General features: G+C 40.5%; 1 protein-coding gene and 1 pseudogene across 17 annotated transcripts in view; both read right to left on the bottom strand.

Annotated features, from left to right (window-relative positions):
- Positions 1-16,820, bottom strand: part of WDPCP (WD repeat containing planar cell polarity effector) — a 487,362-nt gene that overhangs the window by 401,802 nt on the left and 68,740 nt on the right. The window lies entirely within an intron of this gene.
- Positions 10,762-11,508, bottom strand: LOC135966730 (uncharacterized; annotated as a pseudogene).

Here is a 16,820-nt window from a genome sequence, read left to right as displayed (position 1 = left end):
CGGAATAGAGACAAGACCCATCAGTGTGCTGTGTTCAGGAGACCCATCTCACATGCAAAGACACACACATAGGCTCAAAATAAAGGGATGCAGGAATATTTATCAAGCAAATGGAAAGCAAAAAAAGCAGGGATTGCAATCCTAGTCTCTGACAAAACAGACTTTAAACCAACAAAGATCAAAAAAGACAAAGAAGGGCATTACATAATGGTAAAGGGGTGAATTCAACAAGAAGAGCTAACTATCCTAAATATATATGCACCCAATACAGGAGCACTTAGATTCATAAAGCAAGTTCTTAGAGACCTACAAAGAGACTTAGACTCCCACACAATCATAGTGAGAGACTTTAACATCCCACTGTCAATATTAGGCATATCAACAAGGCAGAAAATTAACAAGGATATACAGGACTTGTACACAGCTCTGGACCAAGCAGACCTAATAGACGTCTACGGAACTCTCCACTCCAAGTCAACAGAATACACATTCTTCTCAGCACCACAAAGCACTTATTCTAAAATCAACCACATAATTGGAAGTAAAACACTCCTCAGCAAATGTAAAAGAATGGAAATCAAAACAGTTTCTCACAACACAGTGCAATCAAATTAGAACTTAGGATTAAGAAAATCACTTAAAACCACACAACTACATGGAAACTGAACAACCTGCTCCTGAATGACTGCTGGGTAAATAACAAAATTAAGGCAGAAATAAATAAGTTCTTTGAAACCAATAAGAACAAAGACACAATGTACCACAATCTCTGGGACACAGCTAAAGCAGTGTTTAGAGGAAAATTTATAGCACTAAATGCCCACAGGAGAAAGCAGGAAATATCTAAAATTGTGATACCATCACAATTAAAATAATTAGAGAAGAGCAAACAAATTCAAAAGCTAGCACAAGACAAGAAATAACTAAGATCAGAGCAGAACTGAAGTAGATAGAGACACAAAAACCCCTTCAAAAATCAGTGAATCCAGGAGCCGGTTTTTTTTTTTTTTTGAAAGAATTAACAAAATAGATAGACCGCTATAGAGAATAATAAAGAAGAAAAGAGAGACGAATCAAATAGACACAATAAAAAAAGATAAAGGGAGATCACCACTGATCCCACAGAAATACAAACTACCATCAGAGAATACTATAAATACCTCTACACAAATAAACTAGAAAATCTAGAAGAAATGGATAAATTCCTGGACACATATACCCTCCCAAGACTAAACCAGGAAGAAGTTGAACCCTGAATAGACCAAAAACAAGGTCTGAAATTGAGGCAGTAATTAATAGCCTACTAACCAAAAAAAGTCCAGGACCAGACGGATTCACAGTCGAATTCTACCAGAGGTACAAAGAGGAGCTGGTACCATTCCTTCTGAAACTATTCCAAACAACATAAAAAAAAGCAACTCCTCCCTAACTCATTTCATGAGGCCAGCATCATCCTCATACCAAAACCTGGCAGAGACACAACAAAAAAAGAAAATTTCAGGCCAATATCCCTGATGAACATCAATGCGAAAATCCTTATACAAATACTGGCAAACCGAACCCAGCAGCACATTAAAAAGATTATCTACCACGATCAAGTCAGCTTCCTCCCTGGGATGCAAGGCTGGTTCAACATACACAAATCAATAAGCATAATTCATCACATAAACAAAACCAATGACAAAAAACACACGATTATCTCAATAGATGCAGAAAAGGCCTTTGATAAAATTCAACACTCCTCCATGCTAAAAACACTCAATGAACTAGGTATTGGTGGAACATATCTCAAAATAACAAGAGCTATTTATGACAGATCCACAGCCAGTACATCCTGAATGGGCATTCCCTTTGAAAACCGGCGCAAGACAAGGATGCGCTCTCTCACCACTCCTACTCAACACAGTATTGGAAGTTCTGGCCAGGGCAATCAGGAAAGAAAAAGAAATAAAGGGTATTCAAATAGGAAGACAGGAAGTCAAATTATCTCTGTTGGTAGATGACGTGATTGTGTATTTAGAAAACCCCATCATCTGGCTTGGCGTGGTGGCTCACGCCTGTACTCCCAACACTTTGGGAGGCCAAAGCAGGCGGATCACGAGTTCAGGCATTCAAGACCAGCCTGGCCAACGTGGCAAACCCTGTCTCTACTAAAAAATACCCAAAAAAAATTCACCAGGTGTGGTGGTGGTGCCTGTAGTCCCAGCTACTCGGGAGGCTGAGGCAGGAGAATCGCTTGAACCTGGGAGGCGGAGGTTACAGTGAGCTGAGATCATGCCACTGCACTCCAGCCTGGACAACAGAGCAAGACTCCGTCTGAAAAAATAAATAAATAAATAAAACCCCATCGTCTCAGCCCAAAATCTCCTTAAGCTGATAAGCAACCTCAGCAAAGTCTCAGGATACAAAATCAATGTGCAAAAGTCACAAGCATTCCTAAACAACAGCAATAGACAAACAGCCAAATCATGAGCAAAACCCCATTCACAATTGCTACAAAGAGAATAAAATACCTAGGAATACAACTTACAAGGAATGCGAAGGACCTCCTCAAGGAGAACTACAAATCACTGCTCAAGGAAATCAGAGAGGTCACAAACAAATTGAAAAACATTCCATGCTCATGGATAGAAAGAATCAATATCATGAAAATGGTCATACTTCCCAAAGTAATTTATAGATTCAATGCTATTCCCATCAAGCTTCCACTGACTTTCTTCACAGAATTAGAAAAAAGTACTTTAAATTTCATATTTAACCAAAAAAGAGCCCGTATACCCAAGACAATCCTAAGTAAAAAGAACAAAGCTGGAGGCATCACGCTTCCTGACTTCAAACTATACTACAAGGCTACAGTAACCAAAACAGCATGGTACTAGTACCAAAGCAGATATATAGACCTAGGCAACAGAACACAGGCCTCAGAAAAAATACCACACATCTACAACTATCTGGTCTTTGACAAGCCTGACAAAAACGAGCAATGTGGAAAGGATTCCCTATTTAATAAATGGTGTTGGGAAAACTGGCTAGCCACATGCAGAAAACTGAAACTGGACCCCTTCCTTACACCTTATACAAAAATTAACTCATGATGGATTAAAGATTTAAATGTAAGACCTAAAACTATAAAAACCCTAGAAGAAAACCTAGGTAATACCATTCAGGACATAGGCATGGGCAAAGACTTCATGACTAAAACACTACAAGCAATTGCAACAAAAGTCAAAATTGACAAATGGCATCTAATTAAACTGAAGAGTTTCTGCACAGCAAAAGAAACTATCATCAGAGTGAACAGGCAACCTGCAGAATGGGGGAAAAATTTTGCAATCTATCCATCTGACAAAGGGCTAATATCCAGAATCTACAAAGAACTTAAATTTACAAAAAAAGAAACAACCCCATCAAAAAGAGGGCAAATGATATAACAGACACTTTTCAAAAGAAGACATTTATGCAGCCAACAAACATATGAAAAAAAGCTCATCATCACTGGTCATTAGAGAAACGCAAATCAAAACCACAATGAGATACCATCTCACGCCAGTTAGGATAGTGACCATTAAAAAGTCAGGAAACAACAGATGCTGGAGAGGATGTGGAGAAACAAGAACGCTTTTACACTGTTGGTGGGAGTATAAATTAATTCAGCCATTGTGTCAGACCATGTGGCGATTCCTCAAGGATCTAGAACTAGAAATACAATGTGATCCAACAATCCCATTACTGGATATATACCCAAAGGATTATAAATCATTCTACCATAAAGAGACTGGATAAAGAAAATGTGGCACATATACACCAGAGAATACTATGCAGTCAAAAAAAATGAATGAGTTTACATCCTTTGCAGGGGCATGGATGAAACTGGAAACCATCATTCTCAGCAAACTAACACAGCAACAGAAAACCAAACACCTCATGTTCTCATTCGTCAGTGGGACTTGAACAATGAGAACATATGGGCACAAGGAGGGGAATGTCACACACTGGGGCCTGTTGGGAGTTGGGGGGAAAGGGGAGGGATAACATTAGCAGAAATACCTAATGTAGATGTTGGGTTGATGGGTTCAGCAAACCACCATGGCACATGTATACCTATGTAACAACCCGCACATTCTGCACATGTATCCCAGAACTTAAAATATAATTTTTAAAAATTTGAAAAAAAAAAGAATCCAGGAAATAAGGGATTCAACACAAGAACAAAGAAAAAAGAATTTCCAGAATAATGATGAAAGGAAATCCTACAAGGATATCTGTGTCTCATGAGGAAGACAGTAAATTCAGGTTTAAGCAGGAGAATGAAGAAGTTTCAGAGGGATAGCTTCAAGGAAAAATAAAATTTATAGAGTAATAGAGGCCTGAGGCTTCTGAACTTACTTAAAGAAGACTTATACTTCTGGGGAAGTTGGGAATGAAGAATAATAGGTCTATTTAAAAAAGCATATTTAAAAAGTAAAGGCAATTATTTACTGCAGAGGAAAAAGATGTACAAAAAATATAGTATGCTACATGATTATATGGGCTTTGCTTTGAATACATCATTAGAAAAATGTAAACATACAATATTGATTAACCAAAAATGGTGGTATAACCATGTTGGACGGGAGAAAGGAAGTATGTTGGGGAGAGGATGAGTGCTGAAGTAGGGTTGTTGAGTCTCAGATCACTAGACCTCAGAGTATGGCACTCCGGCATGCGGAGCACTTTAAAGGGGATTTGAAGGCCTCTGAAGCAAGGTATCTCAGATGTCTACTGCTCTCCTGTCTCCCTCCTCTTTTTCCCCCAAAAGTGATTCACAGAAACCACAATTCCTCTTCCTCAAGTGTCACAGACACTAGAACTCCTCTCCCTCAAAGCAAGCCATAAAACCTAGCAAGGTTACTCTCTCCTTTCTCTCTTGAAGACCCTCATTCCACAGGGGTCCTGCCCCATACTTCTGAGGAAGGAATGCTAAACAGAGAGGCCAAGATGAATCTGAACAGACAAGCCCTGCTGGGTTTCCCCTCTCAGTCTATTACCATTATTGCCCACTATGTCCAGTCACATTTCTACACAACTGTCCGTTCTTCATTGAACCTAAGCATGATAGACAGTTTTCCCTGAATCTTTGGGTCTTCATTTCTGAAAGCTTTTGTATCACATAAGACTTTTGGTTAAATAAATTTACTATGCTTTTATCTTGTTAACCTGTCCTTTGTTAAAGGAGTGTTGGCTGTAACTCTTACTATGGGTGAGGAAAAGTATCACCCCTTGCTACCCCACCAGAGTTAAGTTCTCTTCTTTCAAAGTAAGAAGGTAATAGGTTAAAAATTAAAATTTTGGCTGGGCGCGGTGGCTCAACCCTGTAATCCCAGCACTTTGGGAGGCCGAGACGGGCGGATCACGAGGTCAGGAGATCGAGACCATCCTGGCTAACACGGTGAAACACCGTCTCTACTAAAAAAATACAAAAAGCTAGCCAGGCGAGGTGGCGGGCGCCTGTAGTCCCAGCTACTCGGGAGGCTGAGGCAGGAGAATGGCGAGAACCCGGGAGGCGGAGCTTGCAGTGAGCTGAGATCCGGCCACTGCACTCCAGCCTGGGTGACAGAGCGAGACTCCGTCTCAAAAAAAAAAAAAAAAAATTAAAATTTTAGGCCGGGCGCGGTGGCTCAAGCCTGTAATCACAGCACTTTGGGAGGCCGAGACGAGCGGATCACGAGGTCAGGAGATCGAGACCATCCTGGCTAACACGGTGAAACCCCGTCTCTACTAAGAAATACAAAAAACTAGCCGGGCGAGGTGGAGGGCGCCTGTAGTCCCAGCTACTCGGGAGGCTGAGGCCGGAGAATGGCGTGAACCCGGGAGGCGGAGCTTGCAGTGAGCTGAGATCCGGCCACTGCACTCCAGCCTGGGTGACAGAGCGAGACTCCGTCTCAAAAAAAAAAAAAAAAAAAAAAAATTAAAATTTTAAAAATGATGAAATAAGTACATGCATGTTGTTTATAAACATGGAAGCAAATACCAGAAGAAATAACTAAAGAATTGAAATAGGTTGCCTCTGGAGAGAGCTGAGCTGGGAAAGATGAATGCTGTTGCTAGTAATGAGCCTTGTAGAATTCTTTGGCCTTTTATACTATATATCTGGGCTATTTATACTATATATATGGGCTATATGGATTTTTTTAAGTGCCCCACCTCCTACCAAGTTCACTCAGAACACATTTGAAGATGGGAATAACAGTGAACATTGAGTAAATGCATCATCCCAGGTGCTTTGCCCTCTCCTGTGCTAATGCCTTTAATGTCTTAGTGAGCATCTCCTTTTATTCTTCCTTCAAATTGATGGTCCGTTTAACTACATGGGTTGCACCATTGATACAGCTAATCATATTACCTTGACAGGCACTTTCCATGAAAGAATATTTTCTAATAAATGCAACTAGGATTTTTTCCAGGATAATTCAGCACTTTGGCTTTGCAACATTCCATGATGTCACCTGGCATTTAAAAATAGGTACAAAACTGCTGGGCTGCCCACAGTTAGCATTTATTATTTAGGAGTTACATGCTCTGTAAAACGGCAGGCTAAGTTATAGCGCTAGATAGACGTTAAACACCTAAATACAGATATAGAGCTCAGGAGTTAGATCTGGAATGAAAATACAAGTTTAGGAGCCAACCCTGCAATTGAAGCCACAGATGTGGATAGAGAGAGAGTGGTAGCTAGAGGATTCTCAAGACAAAGAGAGGGTTTATATTTTAAGACAGAATGGATATGAACTATCAATTATTCTTACCACTCCTGTATTTGCCACCTCTCTTCCCATACCCTGCTTTCAAAAGAAATTAGCCAGGGCCAGGGCTGCAAATAACACAGCATCAGTAATTGGTTTTGGTGCCAATTCAGGCTGCAGCTGTGTGTCTGTAAATCATCACAGTCAGTTCCAGCCAATGAGAAGATGCTTAGGTATTCAAAGGACGGTCTGCCATTTTTTCAATAGGTAATAAATACTGTGTGTCAGTTATTTTCTAATGAAAATTAGATGATATACATAACTGTAAAATATTTTAACATATTTATAAATTAAAAGCTTTATAGTAAGCTATACCAGAGGAGTGTTAACTTCTTCTGGTACAGCTTAATACACATAAGTGTGTGGTAGATTTGGCATAAGCACTGATAACTATATATTCTCTTTTGATGAACATTCCAATTCATACTTATGTAAAGTACCTAATTTACAAAATTGTTATCTGAGCATGATTTAGGTATCTCAGATATAAACTTCATAGTGTGACTTGCAGGTTATCCAATATGTGGCACACTCAAAAGTACTTTCCATTAAAGATGCTCAATAAAAGGTTTAATGCTGTTACAAAGAAATGGCCAATTCCTAAAAACTGCATTTGTGTGAGGCGTTATTAACCTCTCACTTATAATTTAAATAACTTATTATGCTAGAAAAAGCGCAGTTTGCCTTTAGTGGTTACATTCATTTGTTTCTAAATCTTGGCAAATTTGGAAAATCGCCAAAAGTTTTAATGTTACTTATTTTATGTTTGATCAAGAAGAAAGTTCTCTTCTCAGTTATTTATAGAGTGCCTACTATGTGCTGAATGCTTTATGTGCATTTTCTCATTTAGATTTTATAATCACCCCTGGGCGCAGTGGCTCAATAATCTCAGCACTTTGGGACGCCGAGGCAGGCAGATCACGTGAGGCCAGGAGTTGGAGACCAACCTGGTCAACATGGTGAAACCTCATCTCTACTAAAAATACAAAAATTAGCTGGGTGTGGTAGTACACGCCTGTAATCCCAGCTACTTGGGAGGCTGAGGCAGGAGAAGCGCTTGAACCCAGGATGTGGAGGTTGCAGTGAGCCAAGATCACACTACTGCACTCCAGCCTGTGCGACAGAGCCAGACTCCATCTCAAAAAAAAAAAAAAAAAAAAAAAAAAGATTTTCTAATCACCATATAAGGTAGTATTTCCCTACTTTATAAAGTGGAAAAGTGATGTAGCTATATTTTTAACATAAATCTGTCTAATTCCAAAGCCCATCATTTTGTCACTATATGCTTCCTTCATTGTAAGGTATTTACAACAATTTTTTGATATATAACAGACATATTTGGGTTACATGTGATATTTCAATACATTCATAAATGTGTAATAATGAAGTCAGGGTTAATGGGATACCCATCACCCTCAAAATTTATCTTTTCTTTATGCTGAGAACATTCCAATTATTCTCTACTAGCTATTTTGAAATATACAATAGATTATTGTTTAGTCACTCTACTGATTTATTAAACACTAGTCTTATTTCTTCTATTTACTTTTATTTTTAAAGTTCTGACTACTTTGCCTCATGATGGGGCTGCTACAGTCCTCGGTGAGGCTCAGAGCCTTCATTCACAGACATCTGTCACCTCTGACCAAAGTGAGAGGGGTAGCCAGCCACTGTGTTGTGAAAACACTCAAAGAGCCTGTGGAGAAGCCCATGTGAAGAGGAGGGGACGCTGGACTCTTGCCAATGACCAGCACATCTTTGTCAGCCATGTCAATGAGCCACCTTGGATGGAAATCCACCAGCTCCAGGTCAGCGTCCAGATGACTGCCACCTCATAGGAAATCATGAGCCACAATGGCCTATCTGGTCCATTCTCAAATATCTGATGCACAGAAACTATGAGGATAATCTTTTTTTTTTTAAAGTTCTGATATTCTTTTTTAAAATATGAGCAATGCATTTTAAATGTAAGCAACCTTCCCACTCTTAATACAAACTCTTTTTCCTTTCCCAGCAACATGGTGGCTACATAAAATTGCTCACTCTTTTATTAAGGGGATGAGGACAGGGAGAGAAACAGGGAGGTAGGGAAGAAGGCGGGAGAAAGAAGTAAAAGAGAAAAAAAGAAAAATAAAAACATAGCCTTTTGAGTCTATCTCACTATCCATCACCACTTCATGTCCTCTTTTCCCTTCTCGGCTCATCTTCTTCTAAACTACATCCTAATCTTTCTATTTCTTCATCTCTACTATTACCACTGTGGTTTATGCTCTCATCTTATCTTGCTTAGAGCACCTCAATAGCTTTCTGACTAGACTCCCATTTTGACTTTTGAGTCCCTATAACCCATTTCCTATAAAGATATGACACTATTTTACACGTTCATGTATTATATGTAATATTTAAAAAAGTGTATTTTAAATATATGAATTAGATCATTTTGTTTGTCTAATGCCCTTCAAAAGATTTTCATTGCCTATGTTTCAAACTTCTTACACTGGCTTATATACACATGTGAGATTGCCTCTGCCTGTCTCTTCTACATAATCTCCCTTTATTACCCTAAAAAAGACAAATTGGGGTGAAATTATAAAGAATCTAGGATAAAATGCAACAAGTCTGAATGTATCCCATAGATGAATAGTTTTCAAACATTTTTTCTGGCAGAACACTTTTTCTTATAATAAAACATTATATAAGACTCCAATATATAAAACTTGTACAAGTAGAGTCTGGTTGAAGCAAGGTCCAGGGCCCCATTCCAACCACTAATATAAATAGTTCCCTAAGGCCAGAGGTTAGAATGCAGGAAGCCATCCTTTATTTCTTAATTTCTAGTTGTATTGCCTTTACAGGATGGCCCTTCTATGTCTCAACTTCCTTGTCACATTTTGTCTTTTAGCTTTAAATCTGTAAATCTTTCTTTGTTTTATATGTCATATTACTATTTCAATCTGTAGCTAGATCTGTAACATTGTTTTGCTCTCTACGTACACACACACACACACACAGAGAGAGCATTATTTTTCCTTTCTTTCTCTCTTCTCTTTCTCTCTCTCTCTCTCTTTCTTTTTTAGATGAGTCTCACTCTGTCTTGCCCAGGCTGGAGTGCAGTGGTGCGATCTCAGCTCACTATAATCTCCGCCTCCCGAGTTCAAGCGATTCTCCTGTCTCAGCCTCCCAAGTAGCTGGGACTATAGGCATGTGCCACCACACCCAGCTAATTTTGTACTTTTAGTAGAGATGGGGATTCACCACATTGGCCAGGCTGGTCTGAAACTCCTGACCTCAAGTGATCCACCCGCCTCAGCCTCCCAAAGTGCTGGGATTATGAGTATGAGCCACCACGCCTGGCCTAGTTTCATATTTTTAAAAATTATATTTTTAATTTCAAAGACCTCTTTCTGATCTTCAGAGGGAAGGCACTGGGTGGATGAAGGGAAAGCACTGGGAATGGACAGAGGGAAGACACAAATCCTGACCTGAAGGGGAAGGAAGCTGGGAACACTGCACATGGCTACAAACATCAGGACTTGTTCCCGGTCCCCAGTGACTCCTAGAGACAGGGTGAGTTGAGCAGGTGAATGGCCATCTGCTCTCACCAGGAACCTCTGGAATTCTGGTAACAGGAGATTTCATAACCCCCACAGATACTTGAGCTGGCAGGGAAAGCTGCTTAGAGGAGTGGTAGGGGCAGAACTAAAGCCAGTGGGGAGCCCAGAGGGTTTGGTGTGGGAGCATCTGTAGTGGAGCATGGCCATGGATGCCCATACCCCGCAAAGCTCACCAGGCACCCCTAGGAGACTTTAGCCTTAGGGGAACTGTCAGACCTGAACAGTGCAGGACAATCTTGCCCATGAGACAGGGCCAGTCCAACCTGAGCACCCCCTTCACCTGGCCTCTCCTGGGGCCCCAGCCTGACCACGCCTGCTTACAGTGCAGCCTTGGATACCCAACTAGGGTACCACATAAGGTCGCATCATAGCTCTTGCAGGGAAAAGCTGGATCTGACCGTAAGAGCATTCCAGCAGAGCGGACCCCACAAATGCACACCAACCTGCTCATGCCCACCTCCCACCACAGACTCCCCTTTGCCCATGGCCACCCCCATATCACTTTGCTGGTGCATGTGCACCTGGGCAAACCTCACCTCCCATTCACTGCCAGTGCATAGTACGCATGCACCCCACTGTGCCACTGCTGTCAGCATGTGCACATCCTGCCACTCCCCCTCCATGCTGTTATTCCCAACCTGAAGGCACACAAGGAGACCAGTTGCCCCAGCCCCCAAACTGCACCATCATTGTCCCCAGCACGTTCATGCACAAAGAGATCACCAGCCTCTTTTTCACTAGCGCCCCACCCCATTCCAACCATTACTGTAAACCTACACAGAGACCAGTAGCCCTGCCCTCTGCCCTGCAGAGCCACTGCCACCCACATGAACATGGGCATGGAGAATGCCAACCCCACACCTGCCAGTGCCCCACCCCCATGCCAAACCACCACTGTTGCAAATGCCCACAGAGAGGCTGGCACTCCTACACCCGCCAGTGCCCTGCCACAGCCTATGAGAGTACACTCTGCCATGTGGCCGGTAAATGCAAACGGGCATGGAGCCCACTGCCACTTCCCAATGAAGAGCTTTGGCTGGCACCACCATTAGTGACCAGTAGTCTGGAACAGCTCAGTCCCTCCAGCACAGAAGTTTCCTAACCTCAAGAGGTGAGAGAACAAATCTGGGGACCTGATACCAGCTCCCCAGAGTCAGAGCATGCAGCCCAGGCATCAGGAGCTGAGCCTTGGGGCCCTAAAATTATCCAGAAGTCAACTGAACCCACCTTACACCACAAGACAAACCCCTAAGGACATCAAGGAGGATAAAAGAAAAAAAAAACATCAAAAGGCAGGAACTTCAAAGACTGAAGGAACATCAGCCCACAAAGATGAGAAAGAATCAGCACAAAAACTCTGGCAACTCAAAAAAAAACAGTGTCTTCTCACCTCCAAATCACCGTACTAGTTCCCCAGCAATGGTTCTTAACCAAGCTGAACTAGCTAAAATGACAGATACAGAATTCAGAATATGGATAGGAATAAAGATCATCAACATTCAGGAGAAAGCAAAAACTCAATCCAAGGAATATAAAGATTACAATAAAACAATACAGGAGCTGATGGGTGAAATGGCCATTGTAAGAAAGACCAAACTGATCTGACAGAGCTAAAAAACACACTACAGGAATTTCATAATTAAATCACAAATATTAACAGAAGAATCAACCAAGCTGAGGAAAGAATCTCAGAGCTTGAAGACTGGTTCTCCAAAATAACTCAGGCAGACAAAAATAAAGAAAAAAGCAATAAAAAAGAATGAACAAAACCTCCAAGAAATATGGGATTACGTAAAGAGACCAAATCTACAACTCACTAGTATCTCTGAAAGGGAGGAAGAGAAACCTAGCAACTTGGAAAACATATTTCAAGATATCCTCCAAGAAAATTTCCCCAACCTCACTAGAGAGGCCAACATTCAAATTCAGGAAATGCACAGAACTCCTACAAAATACTACCCAAGAAGATCATCCCAAAGACAAATAGTCATCAGATTCTCCAAGGTCAAAATGAAAGAAAAAATGCTAAAGGCAGCTAGAGAGAAGGAGCAGGTCACCTAGAAAGGGAACGCATTCAGGCTAACTGCAGATCTGTCAGCAAAGGCCCTACAAGCCAGAAGAGACTGGATGCCTACATTAAGCATTTTTTTAAAAAAGAATTTTCATCCAGGTGTGGTGGCTCACACCTGTAATCCTAGCACTTTGGGAGGCCAAGATGGATGGATTGCTTTAACCCAGGAGTTTGAGACCGGCCTGGGCAACATGGCGAAATCCCATCTCTATAAAAAAAAAATACAAAAATTAGCCAGGTATATGGTGGGGTGCACCTGTGGGTCCCAGCTACTTGGAAGGCTGAGGTGGGAGGATCACGTGAGCCTGGGGAGGTCGAGGCTGCAGTAAGCCATGATTGTGCCACTGCACATCAGCCTGGGCAATAGGGTGAGACCCTATCTCAAAAAAAAAAAAAAAAAAAAAAAAAAAAAAAAAAATTCAACCAAGAATTTTATATCCAGCCAAAGTAAGTTTCATACTCAAAGGACAAATAAGAACCTCTTCAGACAAGCAAACACTAAGGGAATTTGGAATTCGTTACCCCCAGATCTGCCTTACAAGAGGTCCTGAAGGGAGCACTAAAAATGGAAAGGAAAGACTGTCACCGGCCACTACAAAACCACATTTAAACACTTAGACCAGTGATACTATAAGGCAACCACACAAACAAATCTGCATAATAACCAGCTAACATGACAGAATCAAATTCACACATATTTATACCAAACTTGAACGTAAACATGCTAAATGCCCTAATTAAAAGGCACAGAGTGGCAGCTTGGATAAGAAGCAAAACCCAATGATATGCTGTCTTCAAGAAACTCAACTCACATGCAAAGAGACCCATAGGCTCAAAGTAAAGGAATGGAGAAAAATCTACCAAGCAAATGGAAAACAGAAGAAAGCAGGAGGTCGCTATTCTAATTTCAGACAAAACAAACTTTAAACCAACAAAAATCAAAAAAGACAAAGAAGGGCATTACATAATGGTAAAAGGCTCAATACACACCCCATACAGGAGCACCCAGATTCATAAAGTAAAGTTCTTAGAAATCTACAAAGAGACTTAGATAACCACACAATAATACTGAAAGACTTCAACACCCCACTGACAGTATTAGACAGATCATCAAGGCAGAAAACTAACAAAGATATTTGGGACCTGAACTCAACACTGGACCAAATGGACCTAATAGACATCTACAGAACTCTCCACCCAAAACCGATAGAATGAATATACATTCCTCTCCTCTGGATATAGCACATACTCTAAAACTGACTACCCAATTGGGCATAAAACAACTCTCAGCAAATTAAAAAAACACCAAGATTATAGCAAACACACTCTTGGGCCACAGTGCAATAAAAATAGAAATTATTGCTAGGAAAATCACTCAAAACCATACAATTACATGGAAATTAACCTGTTCCTGAATGACTTCTTGGCAAACAGTGAAATTAAGGCAGAAATCAGGGGAAGTCTTTGAAACTAATGAGAACAAAGATACAACATACCAAAAATCTCTGGGATACAGCCAAAGCAATGTTTTTTGTTTGTTTGTTTGTTTGTTTAATACTTTAAGTTTTGGGATACATGTACAGAATGTGCAGGCTTGTTACATAGGTACACACATGCCATGGCGGTTTGCTGCACCCAACAACCTGTCATCTACATTAGATATTTCTCTGAATGCTATCCCTCCTCTAGCCTCCTATGCCCGGGCCGGCCCTGGTGTGTGATGTTCCCCTCCCTGTGTCCATGTGTTCTCATTGTTCAACTTCTACTTATGAGTGAGAACATGCTAAATGAGAAGTTTATAAGACTAAACACCCACATCAAAAAGTTAAAAAGATCTCAAATTAACAACCTAACATCACACCTAGAGGAACTAGAGAAACAAGAGCAAACAAACCCCAAAGCTAGCGGAAGACAACAAATAACCAAAATCAGAGCTGAACTAAAGGAAATACACACACACACACACACATACACACACACACACACACAACATACAAAAGATCAATTAATCCAGGACCTGGTTCCTTGAAAGAATTAATAAGATAGACCACTAGCTAGACTAATAAAGAAAAAGAGAGAAGATCTAAATCAACACAATCATGAATGACAAAGAGGATGTTACCACTTGCCCCACAGAAATACCAAAAACCCTCAGAGACTATTATGAACACCTCTATAAACACAGCTAGGAAATCTACAAGAAATGAGTAAATTCTTGAGAATATACAACCTCTCAAGGCTGAACCAGGAAGAAACTAAATTCCTGGAAAGACCAATAAGTAGTTCCAAAATTGAATCAGTAATAAAAAAAACCTACCCACCAGAAAAGACCCTAGACCAGATAGATTGACTGCTAAATTCTACTAAATGTACAAAAAAGGGCTAGTACCATTCCTACTGAAATTTCTCCAAAAACTTAGAAGGGATTCTTCTTTAAGTCATTCTATGAGGCCAGCATCATCCTGATACCAACACCTGGCAGAGACACACACAAAAAAGAAAACTTCAGGCCAATATCCTTGATGAACATAGACACAAAAATCCTCAACAAAATACCAGCACACAAAATCCAGCAGCACATCTTAAAGCTAATCCACCACAATCAAATAGGCATTATCCCTAGGATGCAAGATTGGTTCAACATATGTAAATTCACTAAACGTGATTAATCACATGAACAGCTAACAACGAAAACCACATGATCATCTCAATAAATGCAGAAAAGGCTTTCCATAAAATTCAACATACCTCATACCTTCATGTTAAAAACCCTCAACAAACTAGGCATCAACAGAATGTACCTCACAATAATAAGGGCCATTTATGACAAACCCACAGCCAGCATCATACTGAATGGGCAAAAGCTGGAAGCATTCTCCTTGAAAACCAGAAGGAGACAAGGATGTCATCTGTCACCACTCCTATTAAACACAGTAATGGAAGTCATAGCTAGAGCAATCAGACAAGAGAAAGAAATAAAATGCAACCAAAGAGGAAGAGAAGAAGTCAAACTATTCCTGTTGGCAGATGATATGATTCTATACCTAGAAAACTCTGTGGTCCCTGCCCAAAAGCTCCTTGATCTGATAAACAACTTGGGCAAGTTTCAGGATACAAAGGCAATGAACAGGCCGTGCGCGGTGACTCACACCTGTAATCCCAGCACTTTGAGAGGCCGAGGCGGGCAGATCACCTGAGGTCAAGAGTTTAAGACCAGCTTGGCCAGCATGGCAAAACGCCATCTCTACTGAAAATACAAAATTCGCTGGGCATGGTGGGATAGGTCTGTAATCTCAGCTACTCGGGAGGCTGACGCAAGAGAATTGCTTGAACCCAGGAGGTGGAGGTTGTGGTGAGCCAAGATCACACCATTGCACTCCAGTCTGGGCAACAAGAGCGAAACTCCATCTCAAAAAAAAAAAAAAAAAAAAAAAGCAATGTATAAAAATCAGTAGCATTCCTACACAGCAACAACATCCAACCTGAGAGCCAAATCAAAAATGCAATCCCATTCACAATAGCCACAAAAAGAATAAAATACCTAGGAATAAAGCTAAACAGAGAGGTGGAACACCTCCACAATGAGAATTGCAAAACACTTCTCAAATAAATCAGAGATGACAGAAACAATGAAAAAATATTCCATGCTCATGGATAGGAAATATTGTTAAAATGGCCATACTGCCCATAAGCAATGTACAGATTCAGTGCTATTCCTATCAAACTACCAATGACAATTTTTTACAGAACTAGGAAAAGCTATTCTAAAATTCATATGGAACCAAAAAAGAGTAGCTAAAGCAATCCTAAGCAAAAAGAACAAAGGCAGAAGCATCACAGTACCTGACCTCCAACTATAATACAAGGCTACAGTAACCAAAACAGCATGGTACTAACACAAAAACAGAGAGACCAACAGAACAGAACAGAGAACCCAGAAATAAAGCCATACACCCACAACTCTCTGATCTTCAACAAGGTCAACAAAAACAAGCAATGGGGAAAGGACTCCCTATTGAATAAATAGTGTTGGGATAACTGGCTAGCCATATGCAGCAGATTGAAATTTGGCCCCTTCCTTTTACCACATACAAAAATCAACTCAAGATGGATTAAAGATTTAAATGTAAAACTTAAAACTATGAAAACCACAGAAGATAATCTAGGAAATACCATTCTAGACATAGGACTTCGCAAAGATTTCATGATGAAGATGCCAAAAGCAATGCAATAAAAGCAAAAATTAACAAATGGGATCCAATTAAACTAAAGAACTTCTGCACAGCAACATAAACTATCAACAGAGTAAATGGACAACCTACACAATGGGAGATAATGATTTCTCAAAGAACT

The sequence above is a fragment of the Macaca fascicularis genome, chromosome 13 (assembly GCF_037993035.2).
Source record: "Macaca fascicularis isolate 582-1 chromosome 13, T2T-MFA8v1.1".
NCBI classification, from domain to species: Eukaryota; Metazoa; Chordata; class Mammalia; order Primates; family Cercopithecidae; genus Macaca; species Macaca fascicularis.
Note: the sequence above shows the minus strand (reverse complement) of the source record. Positions and strands in the feature narration are given on the sequence as shown.